Genomic DNA, 17,109 nt, shown 5'->3' on the forward strand with positions numbered 1-17,109 from the left:
TTGTTTTTACCCATGAGTAATCAGTTGTCATCCATGTTCTGGTGTGTCAAACTAAAGAAATTGTTGCATTCTTCTCTGAAAATATACTTGGCTTGATGTTAAAATCTGTCATCTGGTAGGATGAAAAAAATCTGGTAAAATCCTGATGAAGAATTCACGCCAGGGCAGAATGAGTTTCAAATGTCATGACATCTGCACAACTTCTATAGTGTGTATGTGTTATACATACTCATACATGTTATGCTGCTACCATGTCATTTTCATAGTAGAATCGTTTTATATTGGGTTAAGACTTACAAAAGTGTAAAGCTAAAATAAGTTGCAATTACTTTACCAATACTTCCAATTAAAGAATACAATGAATTGTCCCACAAAATATCCAAAGAAATGATTAATGATGGTATTAGCAAATCACATTGCATAATCTAAAATCCTGATTTAGAACCAAATCTCTACATGTACACACATGCACACACACATACTGTATACACGCATGCACATGCACACACACAGTGTGTACATTTGTACATCTGATTGGTTTTTGACTTGACATGTTGCTGTCAAACCAGTAAAAATATATTAGTTTTGGCATAAAAACACTGTATTGTGTGATTGTTATATCATGTTACATCATGGTGACATGAATAACATAATCTGTGATAATTGTGATTTATATAGTGCATGATAATCATTATTTGGTTCTCTTTGTGCTTTAAATTCAATTAGTAATTAAAATATGTTAAAAAAAAATCACTGCTTTGGAATAAATAAATATATGAAATGAATTTCATAACAGTATTTTCAAATGACAGGAAATTTCTACCAGCATTCTACAATGTACGTTGTGAAAACAGGTGGGTCTTTAGAACAGTCATTATGAATGCAAATGAAGGTAATTTCCATATTTTTCTGTAGGACCCCGTTTACAGTGCGAGGCTCGGCCGCGGCCGAGCCACAGCCGAGCCCACCTTCATTTCAGTGTAAACGCGCAAAAGGCCAAATACGAGGCCAAAATTGGCCTCGCATTTGGCCACGCTCTGGAGGTGGTCTCAGTGTAAACGCAAACTGGGCCAAATGCGCGGCCAATTTTAGTCTGGCTTCCAAACCCTCTGCCTGTACTATTTCGCTATTCAGGATATTAACCCCCTCAATGTCGAAAACTAGTGTAGATTAAGGTGGTTGTGTCCTGCAAAGGATTTTTTCTTTCGGCAAAGGCCTTTGCCCGAATGGTGACTTCTTTGCCACGGAATTCAGTTGGCAAAGGGTCTGAAAACCAGACAATACCAAATTGTGTTTGTTTATAAGCAGAGCGCCACTACAACAAAATATTGAAAGGTTTGAATCAAAAGCGCGGCCGAGCCCGGCAGTGTAAACGGACAAAATTGCGGGTCTCGGCCTCGCAATTGAGGCTGGGCTCAGCCGTGGGTCGGCCCAGCCCCGCACTGTAAACGGGGTCTATGTAGAGAGTTCCATCAAACTGGGCTACATAGTCCACATCAAACAAGCTTGTAGACTAAAAAGTGGACTTTTTATCAGTTGAGTAAAAATGAGCAAGATTGGTAGACATTTTCTTCTGGTTTGTGAGTATGATGGCTTCTATTTGTATTCGATTGTCCTCAATCATAATTAGCTTCAACATGAAATGGAATTTCACTTTGATTTCAAGTCATAATTTCCTCTTGAACGGCGAGCCGAGAATAAAAACACATGAGCTCATAGAGTGTTTACAAAGAATATGTTGTCAGTTTTTATAGGTGATTGGAATTTAAAAGCAAAGGAATAGTTTCACGGAATTATGCATGTAATACTATATGAAAATGTATATAAAATCAGATGACTACATATAATATGTTCTCTAAACCCTGCTTACAGTTTACTGAACCTGTCAATATTCAGTTAGTCTTTTCACCATACAAGGCAATTTGTGTGCGTATGTGTGTCTGATTGTGTGTAAGTGTGTGTATCATGTTTGATTGTGGGTTTTATATCAAGTCATACTTTCAATGCAATGCATAGATTTTGTCAAGTATATGTAATTGGAGTAGTAATTGGAGTGTAATTACTGTGTTTTCAACATTTATATTGTTAAGAATGCAGATATGTAAATTTTTTTTTATGTGTGTTTAACTTACAGTGGAAGAAATGAAATGTAAGGAAAAATATTACTTCTGCATATCAATTAAACAGCAGCTCGTTGATATAAGACGTAGAGGTTGAATGGAATATGAAGTAGATGACACAATAGTCACTTGTATTAGTTCACTGTAGTCCTACAGACATGGCTTTGATGCCATATGGTTATGTTGATTTGAGCAGATTGGTCTGAGAGATCAAGTTCATGTTTTTAATAATTGAATGTAGTTTGATGGCTAATCAGAGAAAGAGAAAAAATGTAGATAGCCACTGAATATGACAGCTGGCAGAGCACATAAGCACCCATCATTAAGCATGACTCAACATACAATATTGTATGACTGCATATTGGTTTCCCTTTAAAGTGATCGTATAATTTGGACTAATTTTGTTTTCTTATAATTCTGTGGAAAATTGGAGCATGTGAAAGATGCAATGTTGTGTTACCTTTCCCACTACTCATACTGCCATGTTATCTCTGTAACAATTTCTGCGCTTAGAAACACCAGTATGAAGCGCCATATAAATGCAATTATTATTATCATTATTATTATTATTATTATTACAATATATTGGTGATTCACCATAATTACAGCTCATCTTGGAGCAGAAGGGGGCCGTTCATACTGTACAGAGTCCATAGATCGCTTCCCCTTTCACACCAGCATAAGTTAATGAATGATTTGATGGGTAAATGTCTGTGGAGGTATTTCAGTGTTGTCAAATGTCAACAGTGATGATAATAAACTGTCTATTCGTGATGCTTATTTCAGAGAAGAGTCGAATAATGTACCAGTACTTGCCCATGTTTTATGTCACAAACCTGGATATTACAGACTGAAGGAGTTTGGTCACAAGGTCCACTGAATAGCATTTACCAATCAAATGGATTTCTACCTCGTCACAGTTCCATTCTGTTTTATGACCTGGGGGGTGTTTCATCAAGTTAGCCAGCGCTGACAAGTTGTCAGTCTCTGACAATTTCAGCAAAATCCTTGGTTTTGATTGGCTGAGATGCTCTGGTCACTGACTGTTACTATGGTATGGTGATTGTCAGTGACTGACAACTTGTCAGCGCTGACTGACTTGATGAAACACCCCCCAAGAAGCGTCTTTATGTAACTAAAGGTCATGAATCTGTGATATTTACAAAATGTTATCAGTTCAGTGTGGGTAGCTGAATGCAGTGCCGTATATAAAGAGAGTCTGGCCAACTCTGGTTTTTGGCTTGAGTTTTGAAGCCTGTAATTGGTCAAAACAGGTCCCTTGATCTTCGTGGAGCCATGTCGTTACCAAATTGTGCTCATACATGGTGCTCATTGTTCACTACCCCATACAGTGGATTCCCGTTATAACGAAGTCCTCGGGACCGGCAGTTTTCTTTCGTTATATCGAAATTTTGTTATAACCGTACAAATAAACAATGAAAATACATAGAGTGGGTAAGGCTGCGGCCCGAATTTTTACTTTGTTGTATTCCCGCGTTTGTTATAACGGGAGTGCACTGCATTTGGTTTGCTTTCATTATTACGTATGAGCGTACATGCTAATCCTCTATAAACGTGTACTACGCTGGGCAACGTCATGGTGCCCAATTTCTAGCAGTTGTCCAGATTCTCTTTATGTACAGCACTGGCTGAATGGTGTGATTTGAATTCATTTCCTCTGACAAAATGGAGATGAGTAGGTTTAGAGAATATTTGGTGTGGTATATAGTTTATGAAAGTAAAACTCACAGTGATAGGTATCAAATATTAAAAGCAGAATTGACGATGCTATGTGAATCCAACAGTGATACATTGTAGCTACTGTTATCTTTGATTTCTGATGTTAGGGAGAAAGGAGCCATCAAAAAGCTTGATAATTGTATACATTGTATGTGTGTCAAATAATAGATTCGTGTAGGTTTTTACAGCATGTATGATGAGCACGATTTTAATAAATAATCGTTTGGTATGACAAAGAGTGTGATAATATTTGTAAGAGTGCGTGTAAATCGCTAATCATCAACAGCTGTGTTGTTTCATTTGACCTCAGCAATGGTTCTATATGTGGCGACTTTAGTGATCGCTTGTAAAGCGAGCATTGCGCATTGAGTGATGATCAGTTGTTATCAGTGCTACCTTTAACTGCTTTTATGGTGTCTGGAATCAAACTTCACGGAGTCATATTTTATTTTTATGCATTAAATGCAAACGGAAAAGCTCATATCTGAATGCTATGCTGTAAAGTCTTGTTCTGTCGTGTGTTTGTTGCCTTGTAACTCTGAGGGCTAGTCTATGAAAACAGGACTATGCATGAGGAAATGAAATAAGGCTCGTTATTCTGAGGATCATTAGTCCAGAAACGAAACAAGATTCATATTTCCAAAAGTTTGTTAGTATGCACTTTTTAAAAATAATTTTGCATTTACAATGAACCTTATTTCATTGTCAAACAATCAAACCATCAGAATCATGAACCTTGTTTCATTTGATATAAACAAACCTCATTCCATTTTTGGATTAACAAAAATTGGTATGACAAATTCAATCTTATTTCACTTCTTTTTGTTTATTTTATTAATGAAGATAGAGAAAAACGAACCCCTAAAATAAGGACATAAATGTTTGGATTCAAATCTAATTCATTTTCAGACTAAGAGACATCTAAGCATGTGGAATTTGTATGTTTTTTTGAAATAATGAACCTTTGGAATAAAGAACCTTGATTTCATTTTTGATTGACGAACCTTTGCAATAACAAACATCGTCCTGTAGGTTTCATTTGGACGGTAGTAACTATTGATGCCTGATGATTCATTTTATAACCTGTCAACATCGACAGAAATTGTTTCTGCACAAATGAACAAACAATATAGACTGTGCAGTACATCTATTGTTCATGAAACATGTCTGACTTTGTCCACCATAAAAATCATAAAATCATTTGATTTCGCACAATGAAGGTCACGAACCGACAGTATTCTCTACATACATTACGACATAATTGTTATGATAAAGGCTTTCATTCGTAATCTAGGTCCATAAAAGACAGAGATATAGAGTTATGTTGCATTCAGAAAAGTAAAATGGGGTAGAACAAGTCCAAAGTGTGTACCATATACAGCTCTGTTTTTTTTAGGGGCATCCCAATTAACGAGATAAATTTATGTATCATTAGAGGATAGCTCGCACATAAAGAATGTCATATACCTCATGTTTAGATAGTTCTGATTGGTTAACAAGAAGTTGTTTGTGTTAGGGCTATTTTATACTCTGCTTGCATATTAAAGTCAACTTTGTCCTGGTGCCTGGGAACAGCCATTTGTTTCAAAGAAAATGGTATGTGTTATGGTTATTCAATTTTTTGATTTATTGCAACTTATTGACAAATTGCCCTTTATCCATATAACTATTACACACCAATTATTCAGCATTTTTGAGTAATGGCCATGGTAAAATCTATGGGCATAGTAGAATCCACAACCTCCTGATTGCTAGACAGGCCATCGTATCCACAAGGCTACTAATGAGCTTCTGCCCAATCAGAAATCCAACCCGAGTATGAATGCCCATGGTTTCATCATGGCTATACACTCAAATACTGATAGTTAGTAGGGCCTACAATGTGTGCATTTACGTCCATGAAGGGCAATTTGTCAATCAGTTGCAGTATATTAAAACCACTCAATGCAAGAATCAGCGGTAAATGTGAATGAGTACCATTAATTATGTGACCGTGCATCACAACACGAACAAAAAGTCGCACACAGTGAATTTGTGTGAAGACTGAAAACAGGTGAAATAGGTCAACCTAGCCAATCTTTAGTTTTTCATATTTTCTGAAAGAGCAAGTCTTCTTCTACATTATGTTAAAGTTTGGGATCATAAGACAAAGAGGACACTGTGTTTTTAGCAGTTTTTCTCAAACACTTTATAGTAGAACAGTGTGATTAGATGTTTCTAATAGAGTCCACTTTTCATTTCTTAAAAATCCTGCAGTACACACTCTTCACTTTCAACTCTAATAACTTTTGAAAGGGTAACTGCTTTTAAAGTTGTCATTAATCATGGACAAAATGTGTTAATGAAGCACGCTTAATTTAATAATCTGATAATCCCTTCATTGTTATCGCTCTGGTGGTTAACACCCTGTTCTTTGTCCCTTTCATGGCACAGCTAGCTTGGCTTGGAAAAGATTAAGCGCTTGAATAGACTCTTTATACATCACAGCCTCTTTGCTCAGTTCACACTTTTCCAGAGTGTGTGCTTTCTTTCCAATTAACATTTAGATAGGTTAGGAGAGTCCATTTGAATTGAGTTATACATCATTTTAAAGCTTAGAGCCTGCTCTTTTAGAATCTGCCCCTAACTAAAAATCCATGTCTGGCGACTTTTTGTTTGTTTTGTGGTGCAGGGTCACATGTGGTATGTAGAACCCCACTGCCAAAGGGAATCAGAACCATCATGTATGTGATCGTGCATCACAAAACCAACAAAAAGTCACACCACTTGATTTTACACATGTGAGAACTCAAAAAAGGTGAAATGGGTCGACCAAGTCAATTTTTAGTTTTCCACATTTTCTGAAAGAGCTATTCTTCTTCTACCTTATTCTTGAAGTTGGAATGATAAAATGAATGGGAAAATGGGTTTTCAGCAGTTTTTCTACAACCTCTTTTTGTTAGAGTAGTGCGATCAGGTATGTCTTAGAGGCCTCTTTTTATTTCTTGAAAAAAATCCTTTGCACACTCTCCACTTTCAACTCTGATAACTTTTGAAAAGATGAATGCTACTGCTTTGAAAGTTGGCAGTAATCATGGACAGAATGTGTTGATAGAGCCTGCTCAATTTCAGCTAAATCTGATAATCCCTTCATTGTTGTTGCTGCAGTGGTTTACATCCTGTTTTTTGTCTCATTGGGTGCGTTCGAACGCTCTAAAGCGAACCAAAGCGAACTGAACTAAAGCGTACCGTACCGTACCATGCCAATTTTGGAGCGTTCGAGCGCTCTGTGGAGAAAGCGTACTCACGACTTATTTTTAGAAAGGTCACGCTTGTTTGTAGCAAGAATGTCATTCACCCCTGGCGCTTGAACTACTTACAGCTGTCCAGAACAAAGAGAATGATGTTTTTGCATTGTGACGTATGCGCATGATACGCGCATGCTTTACAACGAACTTTTGGTACGCTTTGGTACGCTTTTGGAGCACATCGGGAAGTGGTCCACTTTTGGCTCGGTACAGTACGGTACGGTACACTTTAGGAGCGTTCGAATGCTCCTCTGGCGCGGGTACGGTACGGTACAGTTCGCTTTAGGAGAGCGCTCGAACGCACCCATTCATTGCTGCAGGGAGCACTGCTTACTGAGGAGTAAGCGCTTGAATAGACCCTGTACTTCAGAGCCTCTTTTTTTAGTTCACACTTTTCCAGAGTGTGTGCTTTCTTTCAAATATTTAGATAGGTTAGGAGAGTCCATTTGAATTGAGTTATACATCACTTTAAAGCTTAGAGTCTACTCTTTCAGAATCTCTGTCTGGCGACTTTTTGTCGGTTTTAAGGTGCAGGGTCACATGTGTTGTCAGGTGGAAGCTCAGGAGTCTGGTGGATATGACACTTGTCTAGCAATTAGAAGGTCGTGGGTTCAAATCCCACTTAAGTACATGATGTATGCCCACAATCTATGGCCTTGCTAACTTACAAGCACTGAACAATTTGGTGTGCATTTATTTTTGAAGGGCAATTTGTCAATCAGTTGCAAAATGAAAATAATTCAACACAAGAATCAATTGTTAGGTGATCCAAGTATTTTGAATTATAGATTTATGATTCAATAGAGCATTGCTATTTTGCTGGGGAATCAGGCCTACGTGCTGTCAGGACTGTGTCTTTACTATCATAGGAAATATTTCAGCTGTCAAACCCATCAAGAGTGACCTAAAGGCCTATGTTTGTTTGATGCACATAGATTTGTGCCCATTCTGTCTGCCTATCTCGACTTTCCTTTCAGTCGCAAGCAAAATGTACACAGTACTATCAGACTTTACCAGCCCTCATTCGAAGGTCAGTGGGTGCAATGTATACTCTGGTCGGTAGGCAAACTTGAATGCTTAAGGTACTGTTTTGGCACTACCATTGGGGGAAGTGATTTTAAAAATGTTCGAGTTACTGTAAAACGAGGAATGTTCGTGTGCATTTTAAAGGGACTGTATGTACAGTACTGGTTGAGGTGGGGATTCATGTTTTGAAAATTCCTAAGTGAGATAATGAGAAACCTCTTATGAAATATGAAAGAGCATGTAATTTTCAGAAGGATTCAACGTTTATTTGATGAAAATTGGTTTTCAAATGGCTGAGACATCAAAAAAAGTGATAATAATAAAAGGCGACAGGCCACGCCTTTTATTAGGATCTCTTTGTTTCACCTTGTTTTTGGATATCTCAGCCATTTCAAAACCGATTTTCATCAAATAAACTTTTGATACCCCTTAGAATTGCATGCTCTGTGACATCTCATAGAGTGGTTTCTGAATATCTTGCAAAACATTAAAAGCTACCAGAACTGTACACACCCTTTAATTTCTTGAATTTCACAAAGGCCAAGATTTGCAAAATTAAAATGCACGTAAAGTTCTTGTCTACACTATATGCATAGAATGTTAGAGGCAACTCACAAAAATTTCATGCCGCGAAAAAGGCCGTCGGCTCCAATTCGCAAAAATTTAATGCTGCAAAAATACCGTGTTTTTATTACAGTATCACATTTGATGCATATATGTACTAGGTCAGTTGTATGAAAAAAAACAACTTACCATTAACAAATTTTGCTATATAGCCTATAAAGATATAAGGAGATATCACTATTTTTCTCAATAAACCATAATGGTACACGGTTTATTCTAGAAGCACTTTTATTATTGTTCACATTTTATATATCAAATAATACTGAACATTGATTATACCGGGGCGGATCCTGGAATTCTGTAAAGGGGGGGGCAGCTATTTTCTGGTGCCACTTCCGGGTTTCATTTCATTTTTTTTCTTTTTATTTCTTTTGTTTTTTACGAAAAATAAAGGGGGGCGTCCCCCCCTCTGGATCCGCCACTGTATACTGCTTAAAATTTTTTACAGTGGTTGTTTCTATCCTAACTCACACTATAGAGCTATTTTGAAGCACTAAAGCTGGGTTTTTGTTTCAGCTGCAAAATGGTAAATAATGCCCTTAAAAGTGTGCGGACATCATTTGTGGCTCATCCCTTGCAGCCAAGAATATAAATGAAGAAATGCCCTCAATGAATCTCACTGAAAAAATGTTAGTGGGCCAGTATTTCGTCCATTTTCCCAATTATTTTATTGTATTTTAAGATAGTGGAACTACATTGCCAAAAAAATGAATAGTACACTCACTACTAGCTGCAGTCGCAGTGAGACATGAAAATATATAAAGAATCAACTCAGAACTCACAAGCCAGATTTGTTTGAACGTGCATACACATTTATCAAGGCTTGACACTGACTTTTCTGTCTCACGGTGGCCTGTTTGTGCCACTGAAATCTTCAAATTGATGGCCCAATTAACCCGTTGAGGACGAATCCCGAGTATACTCGGGCAAGCGTCTATGGGAAATGCGTGTTATAGCAAAATCAAACCGTCCTCAACGGGTTAAAAGAAAATATGTAGTGCTATAGTGGCCCGAATAAAAGCAAAAGTAACAATCCATTTTGAATCTTGATAGTTGCCCAATCGGGCCACCAAAAGATAAATGTGGTGGCCCAACATAAATTTTTACCAACCTCATCTAATCTGTATCTATGCCCAAAACTTTTCAACTCACCAACTCTCTTAAATGCTATTATGTCCTATGTAAAGCTAAAAATTAAACAACTTTCCTAACCAGTGCTGTTCAATATTATCTCTATTTATTAAAGTCAATGTGAAAATGGAGAATTGAGTGACATTTTACATTTTGAGTCCTGCCGCAGCACCAAATAGAAATCCCCTCCCCCACCCCCTACCTCCACCAAGAAAAACCAAAACCAAAACATGATGTCCCTAACCTCATGCAAGCTTGCCCTGGGCAAATTTTGCATGGCAACTTGAAGGAAATGATGACACAGTGCAAATACATTATAATGCTGAACTGATCTACCGCTCAGGTCTGAGTGTACACTTTAATGCACATCACATAATGTCAAGTGTTGTGGTTACATTAAACACACCGCAAGAGGCATGCATGTACATTGTGCAATGTTGGTATGTTTTGTCAACTAGAGAATCTCCCCCCCCCCCCCATCTCCCTTGCTATCTCTCACCTCTCTCATCTAACCATGCACTCTACCTTGCTCAGTTTCCACTTGCAAACTTACAAATGTGAAACGGAGTCAAAACAGCCGTCAGTGCATACCTTGCAGTGACAAGCCAAATGAATTTCGTGATCCTGATGGTGGCTCCCTGGAAACCACTGGGGGATGACGAGGTAATACCGCGGACGAGTAACCAAGCCTGCCGTGACGTGAGAATCAATTCCCATGCATAGGGCACAGTCTCTTTGAACTTACTTGTAGATCTGGCTTGTACAGTGTGTTTCTCTTTCTTGTGGTTGCTTAATACCATACACACATCAGAGCAGTAATAATTCATGCTGCTTAAAGCAACCAAACAGAGTCAAGTGTTCGACCTCTGCTAGAAAGACACAGTCAACCTAGCCTTTGTCAAATCAAAAGGGGAACGGAGAAAATCCTTAAACTTGTATAATATACGCAAATTTTGACTCACAGAATAGAATTATCATAGGCTTACGTCCATTTTTTTTTTATTTTTTACTTTGCTAATTTTTCAACTTGTGGAAAATCGATATAGGCAAGGTTGTGTTTATCAAAGCACGCAAACCAATTTATTGTGCTCTTTTAATACAATGAGGAACAATAAATTTTGTTCTCTTTGTGCTCTTAAAAAAAAACGAAGATTTTGATGATTGATATAAAAATGATATCTTAAATAATGGAAATTGTCACAATACCACAGTTGGAAGGTATGAAAGAGCAAACAAAATCACTGAATATGAACTCTTGTGACTTGATGGTACATGAAGTTATTAGATTTCAAACATTACTTGGCTACAGATTGTATATCAACTTGAATATTCTGCGACATGGTTCAAGGTTAGTGGTTGACTGCATGCTAGCCAAGCGCCACGAAACAACCAATATCATGTAAAAAAAATAATAAAAAGTTAAAAATCAAACCAGTCAAATCTGAAAATCATAAATCAAATAAAAAAAATATAGAAAATTAACACAAAAAAACAAAATAAAAAATGTATTATTTGTAATCAAATGAATGCATTCACTTCTCCAATACAGGCACCAAACACATCACTTAAATGAAAAAATGTACTGCATAAAGCTAATAACCTCCCTCCCCCAAAATAATATACCTTTGATGTGTGTTTATATATATATGTATTACACACACATACAATATATATCTGTATGTATGTATACATATACATGTATAATAATTACACACTGTATGCAGATGGATAAAATGTGTAAAAAAAAAGAATCCATACATATTGACAACAAAGCACAACAGAAAATGCAACAAAAACAAAGATACTATGCTGAGCAATATACGTTGTTGAATTTTAATCATGCATATTAATTCCTTCAATTTCAAGTACACTGTACATAGTTCCCCTTTGGTGGAACTAGACATATCACACACAACACCTTCCACCTTTATGGTGCATATAATCATTGATTGTCAGCCAACAAGAAATAGACTCCACAGATTTTGTACAGTATTAACGACCATTCTGGCTCTGGACAAAAATGAATTTAATCCATTTTATTTCTTTTTTTTTACATGGCATCATAATTGCATTCTACAGGGTTTACCTTTAATGAATGAGGTAGTTTAAGAATATATTATCCTCATGTATTTGATTACTAAAGAATGAGAAAAATAATGTAAATAATTATTTTCAAAACCAATAAAGTTTTTGGGAAAATTGTCATCTTGTCAAATTGGCAACCCTCAAGTCCACTGCATATCCCTACATGGAGACCATTCTTAAATATTTATATCATTCATAATTCTTATAAAAATTATATTGAACTGATTACATTCATTAGATTTACATAAGTCAGAAAAAATGTGAAAAAGCCAATTTGAGAGAGGATTAGAAGACACACATTTCTTGAAATGTGTTGCAAATTTGAGGGTCAGATATAGATTAGATATTAAAGTGATACAGTTTGAAAATAGTCAAAGAATGATGATTTGTATAGATCAACGACTGTTACTTTATATGCCATATATTTAGGGAGTCTAATTTTTTACGAATCAGGACTTCCCAATAATTTCACAAGTGGATAAATTCGCGATCATTGAGTACAGCAATGAACACAAAAATGACACATTTGCATCAGGGTTAGAGTTCACATTTTTGCATGTTGTTAAATGCACAAATAGCACTCGACTCACAAAATTTGCAGAAATAAAACCCCTGAGAAATATATGGCACATACAGTGCTCTTGAAAGCAGATTACTCAGAAATATGCTCAACTCCCAAACAGTCTAGTACTACTGTAGACCACCTGACTGCCAACTGCTATGCTAAGAAATATTAGGATTATATTTTGATTCATTGAATACACACCAAATTCTGGTAAAAAACAAACAAACACACACAAAAACAAAAACTGTTCTGTGAAATATGTTTTTGGTGTAGAATATACAGTACTGATACTTGTTATAAGTCTTGTGATTCTTGTAGACATGAAATTTGACGATAATACAGTGTACCAGTGTAGTTATGATAACTCTCAGTATTTGGTATAGAAAAAAAAAAGCCAGCTAAAATGCTCCAAACACTTGGAAATTGAAAACAAACAAAACAAAACAAATTTTAGACTTTAGAACAACAAGCGCATATGTCTGCTCTTGAGAATATATTTAAGCTACTACTGTACGAGCTGAAATTTTCGCGTACAGATATTTTTGCGAATTGCTACTTGGAGGACATTTTCACGTGTTGTTAATTTCGCGGTTGCGAGGGTCTAACTGAACTATAGTTATTTGCTCATCGTTATTTTCGCATGTTGTTATTTTCACGTTTCAAAGGCGATTCGCGAAATTCGCGAAAATAAAACCTCCACAAAAATGTCAGCTCGTACAGTATGTGGCCAGGGTGGGTTCCATGAACTATGTGACAAAATCATGGAGCCTGGATTCGAAACATGATGCACAGACCACTGGTGTTTAATTGACCACTCCTGTAATACCAAAGTTTGACCACTTTCAAAACACAATGCTCAGCTACATTTAGCCGGCACCGCCAATGGGCAAGCTAACACCCAACTTCCTACTTTGACTGAAAACAAACAAACAAACAAACAAACAAATAAAAAAGTAAAAAAGTATACTTCTGAAAGAAAAAGAACAACAAACAAACAAATGTAAGCTGCCCATTTTTGGAAGTCCTATTTTCACTTGCAAACAATAATGAGATTTCTGGATACAGTTGGAAGCATAAGCATATTCAAAGAGCATTAAAAAGAATGGATTTAGCATACAGTTTGCAAGTCAACTATAATAAAACAATTCTCTGTATAACTGTACATTGCAAAGACACAATAATATCATCTACATAAGTTATAATACATGTACATGATTTAGATGCATAAAAGTATGGTTCCACAAAAATAGAGCTTGTAAACATCTGCATTTTAAATGATCACAGCAAAGGAGCAAAATATACATGTTTCATTTGCTAACTTTTTACATACTTTTCAAATTTCTCTTGCTCAGCAATACAAATGCATTAAAGTTGTATTTCATACTACATAAATGTATATATACAGTTTAAAGAAATTAATGTAAGATGTGACTTTGTCAGAGTAACACGTTATGAACAATCTGGTGAAAACTAGGCAGGGAAAAAATTCTACAAAGATTTAGTGTAATTAGCTTTTAAAATAGCAGGACTTGGCTTTGCTAGGAAAACAATATATTACTGGAATACATCAATGATATTCAAGGGAATGACTTGTATAATGATTGCCACCAACCATGACCTGTAAGAACCTATGATGAAAGAGATGATGGGTCTCCTAGTAAACCCACAAGGCTATAAAAATCATCCAACCATTGAGTGCTTTCATTCACACAAGTGGATGGGGAAAAAAAAAATTACCAAGAATGCAAGCCAATGTGTCACTTATATGAAGGATATACATCAAATGAAAGTGTTGCTTTATGACACACACTTGACATGTGATAGTTCTTAGATAAGGATGTGGACAGAGAAGGGTTCCATCATGTGTGTGTGTGTGTGTGTGTGTGTGCCTGTGTGTTTGTGTACTCGGCCACAGAAGTTCCTATCAAAGTATGTTTGGGGTTCAACGCTCTCTGGCAAGCTGTCAAGCTTTGCAGTATTACAGGTATTTCTGCCAGTGCGCAATGGAATATTCATGTCTCTGGCAGTGTGCCACACTCAAAACTTCTTCTGAGTACACTTTAATAATGCATCTTTCTCAGACCAAACAGGGTATTTGAAGTGGATGTGATCATTCTGACTCTTCTTCTGGTTGTAACAGAAACCTCCTCACCCCAAGATTGTCATACTATGTTGTGGCAAGAATGTTTCTTTGGAGCCTACTTGCTTTCTGCTACGCATGAGTGAATCCATATTTTAGTACACACAGTACAAATGCTAAGAAATCTAGTACAATCAGCAATGCGCAATCAGTCAAGCTTCAAAAGAAACAGACAAAGGCAAATGGATCTCTATCCACAAGTTTATACATAATATTAATGTTTTTTTTTTTTCATGCTGATACTCAACTTGTCGTAATGTGCAATGGAGTATGTCTATAATTGCTGACAGTAATTGTGTAACAGAAGTGAGTGCATTATCAAGACTGCAAGGCTGACATTTCACAATGCGCTGAAATGTCACGACTAGTGGTCTTAAGGACTGCATGGAGGTGTAGTGACGGTATGACTCATCACAAGCTAAACGATGGGGCCACCCAAACACAATTTGTCAACATCTCTTGATAAATATGACACTTGAAGGCTTCTAAGTATGTACGTAGAGTGTGGTTCAACAACTTTCTGGACTTTGAACAATTATCTTTAGGGGTTGATATTTTCATCTCTGAATATCTTTGATGGCCCGCATTACGTTGAATATAAAATTGCCTCATGAAATAATTGCAATAGGGTAAACCCATACAAAGTAAAAAAAAAAAAATCACAATTGTCATGAAGTAGAAGAGTTATATGACACAAGCAACATCAAATCACTACCAGTTATCACACTTAAAACTTCAGACAAAGATCTTTGTTACAAGGATCTTCAATCAAGTAACTGGTAGACAGAATGGTCCCTTGATTAGGCTATATTGAACTGGACTGGTTTGCTTACATGCTATTCACTTTAAACTGAGACAGAGTCAACAGAACCCAGAAATCCTCAGCAACACCCCCTTTATAGATAATTCTCACCCCATCTGCACCTCTTTAGGTTGATCAACATATATAATGTCCTACTTTCTTTGCCAATTAGCAAAGACGTCCCACAAGCAACTCTCCATGACATTTGTGGGATTACATGCTGGGGTGATCTTCTAAAGCCCTTGCACAACACAATAGCCTTTGTGTGGGACTGTGGCATTTTTTTTTTTTTTTCATCTGAACAGGTTGTCTACTGAACACCACAATCGCATTCTTGTTTTTTACGAGTTCTTCTCCTTTTTTCATAGCTCAGTGGAACCATATGTAAAGGGCTACCCCCCCCCCCCAAACACACACAATGTACATGGGGCTATTTAAATACAACTGCAGTCACTACAAAAGAAAGTCCACTAGTTCAAAATATCTGGCATTTCTATCGTTTTTTTTAGAGAGCCTCCTGCAATCCTGCAGAATGTTGAGAGGGAGACTTGGTCCCTCTGTTGCAGTGTTAGCCCAGCGAGATTACTCAGTCATGCAAAAAGGTGTGGCACAAAATTTCTACAACCACACCACTTCACGACACAAGTCAATTAGTTGCAAAATTATAAGAATCCTCCTTCATTTAACAAAATACAGACAGCTACAGGTGGCATAAGAAAATGGAAGTTTACAATGTACCTCGGATATTGCGGAAGAAGAAGTTTTTGTAGCTAACAATTCACTGATCTATAATTTCAACAGAGAGTACTAAAACGTCTTATCATACAGGCAAAACAAAGCTTCACTACCTGAAACGTTAAGCCTGAGCATCATTTTGGGAAGTCAGAAATTAAAGCAGAAATATTACGATACATCATTTTCTCCAATGATTTCACGAAAGACTACAGCAAACATGTATGTCTGCTGGCGTCATCTAGCTATTAATTTTCTTTAGGCAAAGGAAATGCTCTTGCCCACATACTCGAATCTCTGCTGGTTATTTATTTCATACACAGTCACTAGCAAATTACTAGCAAATTACAGTCACTAGCATATTACTAGAGAAGATGAAGGAATACGCACAGTCAAAGATTCACAACAAAATCATGCATGTTTCCCTTACATTAGAATAAAGGTACTGTACAGTGCGTACCACAACTTTTTAGGCAGTCACTCAAGTATTTCAAATGTATGAGAACAAATCTGGCTGGCATCTTCTCAGATGCACATGATGCACACAGAGACTCCAACCCCAAGCACCTTCTAATCTGGAGATTCTCCCACCTGAAACCTCTCGCAAACTGGAGACTCCCACTTGATGTGCGGAAGCGCACATCACAAGCGCGAAGGCTGTGGTCCAGGGCTCGCTTAAAGGCCCTAGAAGCTACAGTAGGTTCTACATTGTAGATGCTCTCTCTCGTGCTATCTCAGGCTTATTTTTCAACATACGATGACACTAAAAATCACATTATTTTGGCTTAATAAAACTTCATTTCATAAAGGTGTTTGGGTAGCAAGAAGATCACTTCAAGCGAGAGAAAGCAGGAGAC

Source organism: Diadema setosum, chromosome 4 (assembly GCF_964275005.1).
Source record: "Diadema setosum chromosome 4, eeDiaSeto1, whole genome shotgun sequence".
NCBI lineage: Eukaryota > Metazoa > Echinodermata > Echinoidea > Diadematoida > Diadematidae > Diadema > Diadema setosum.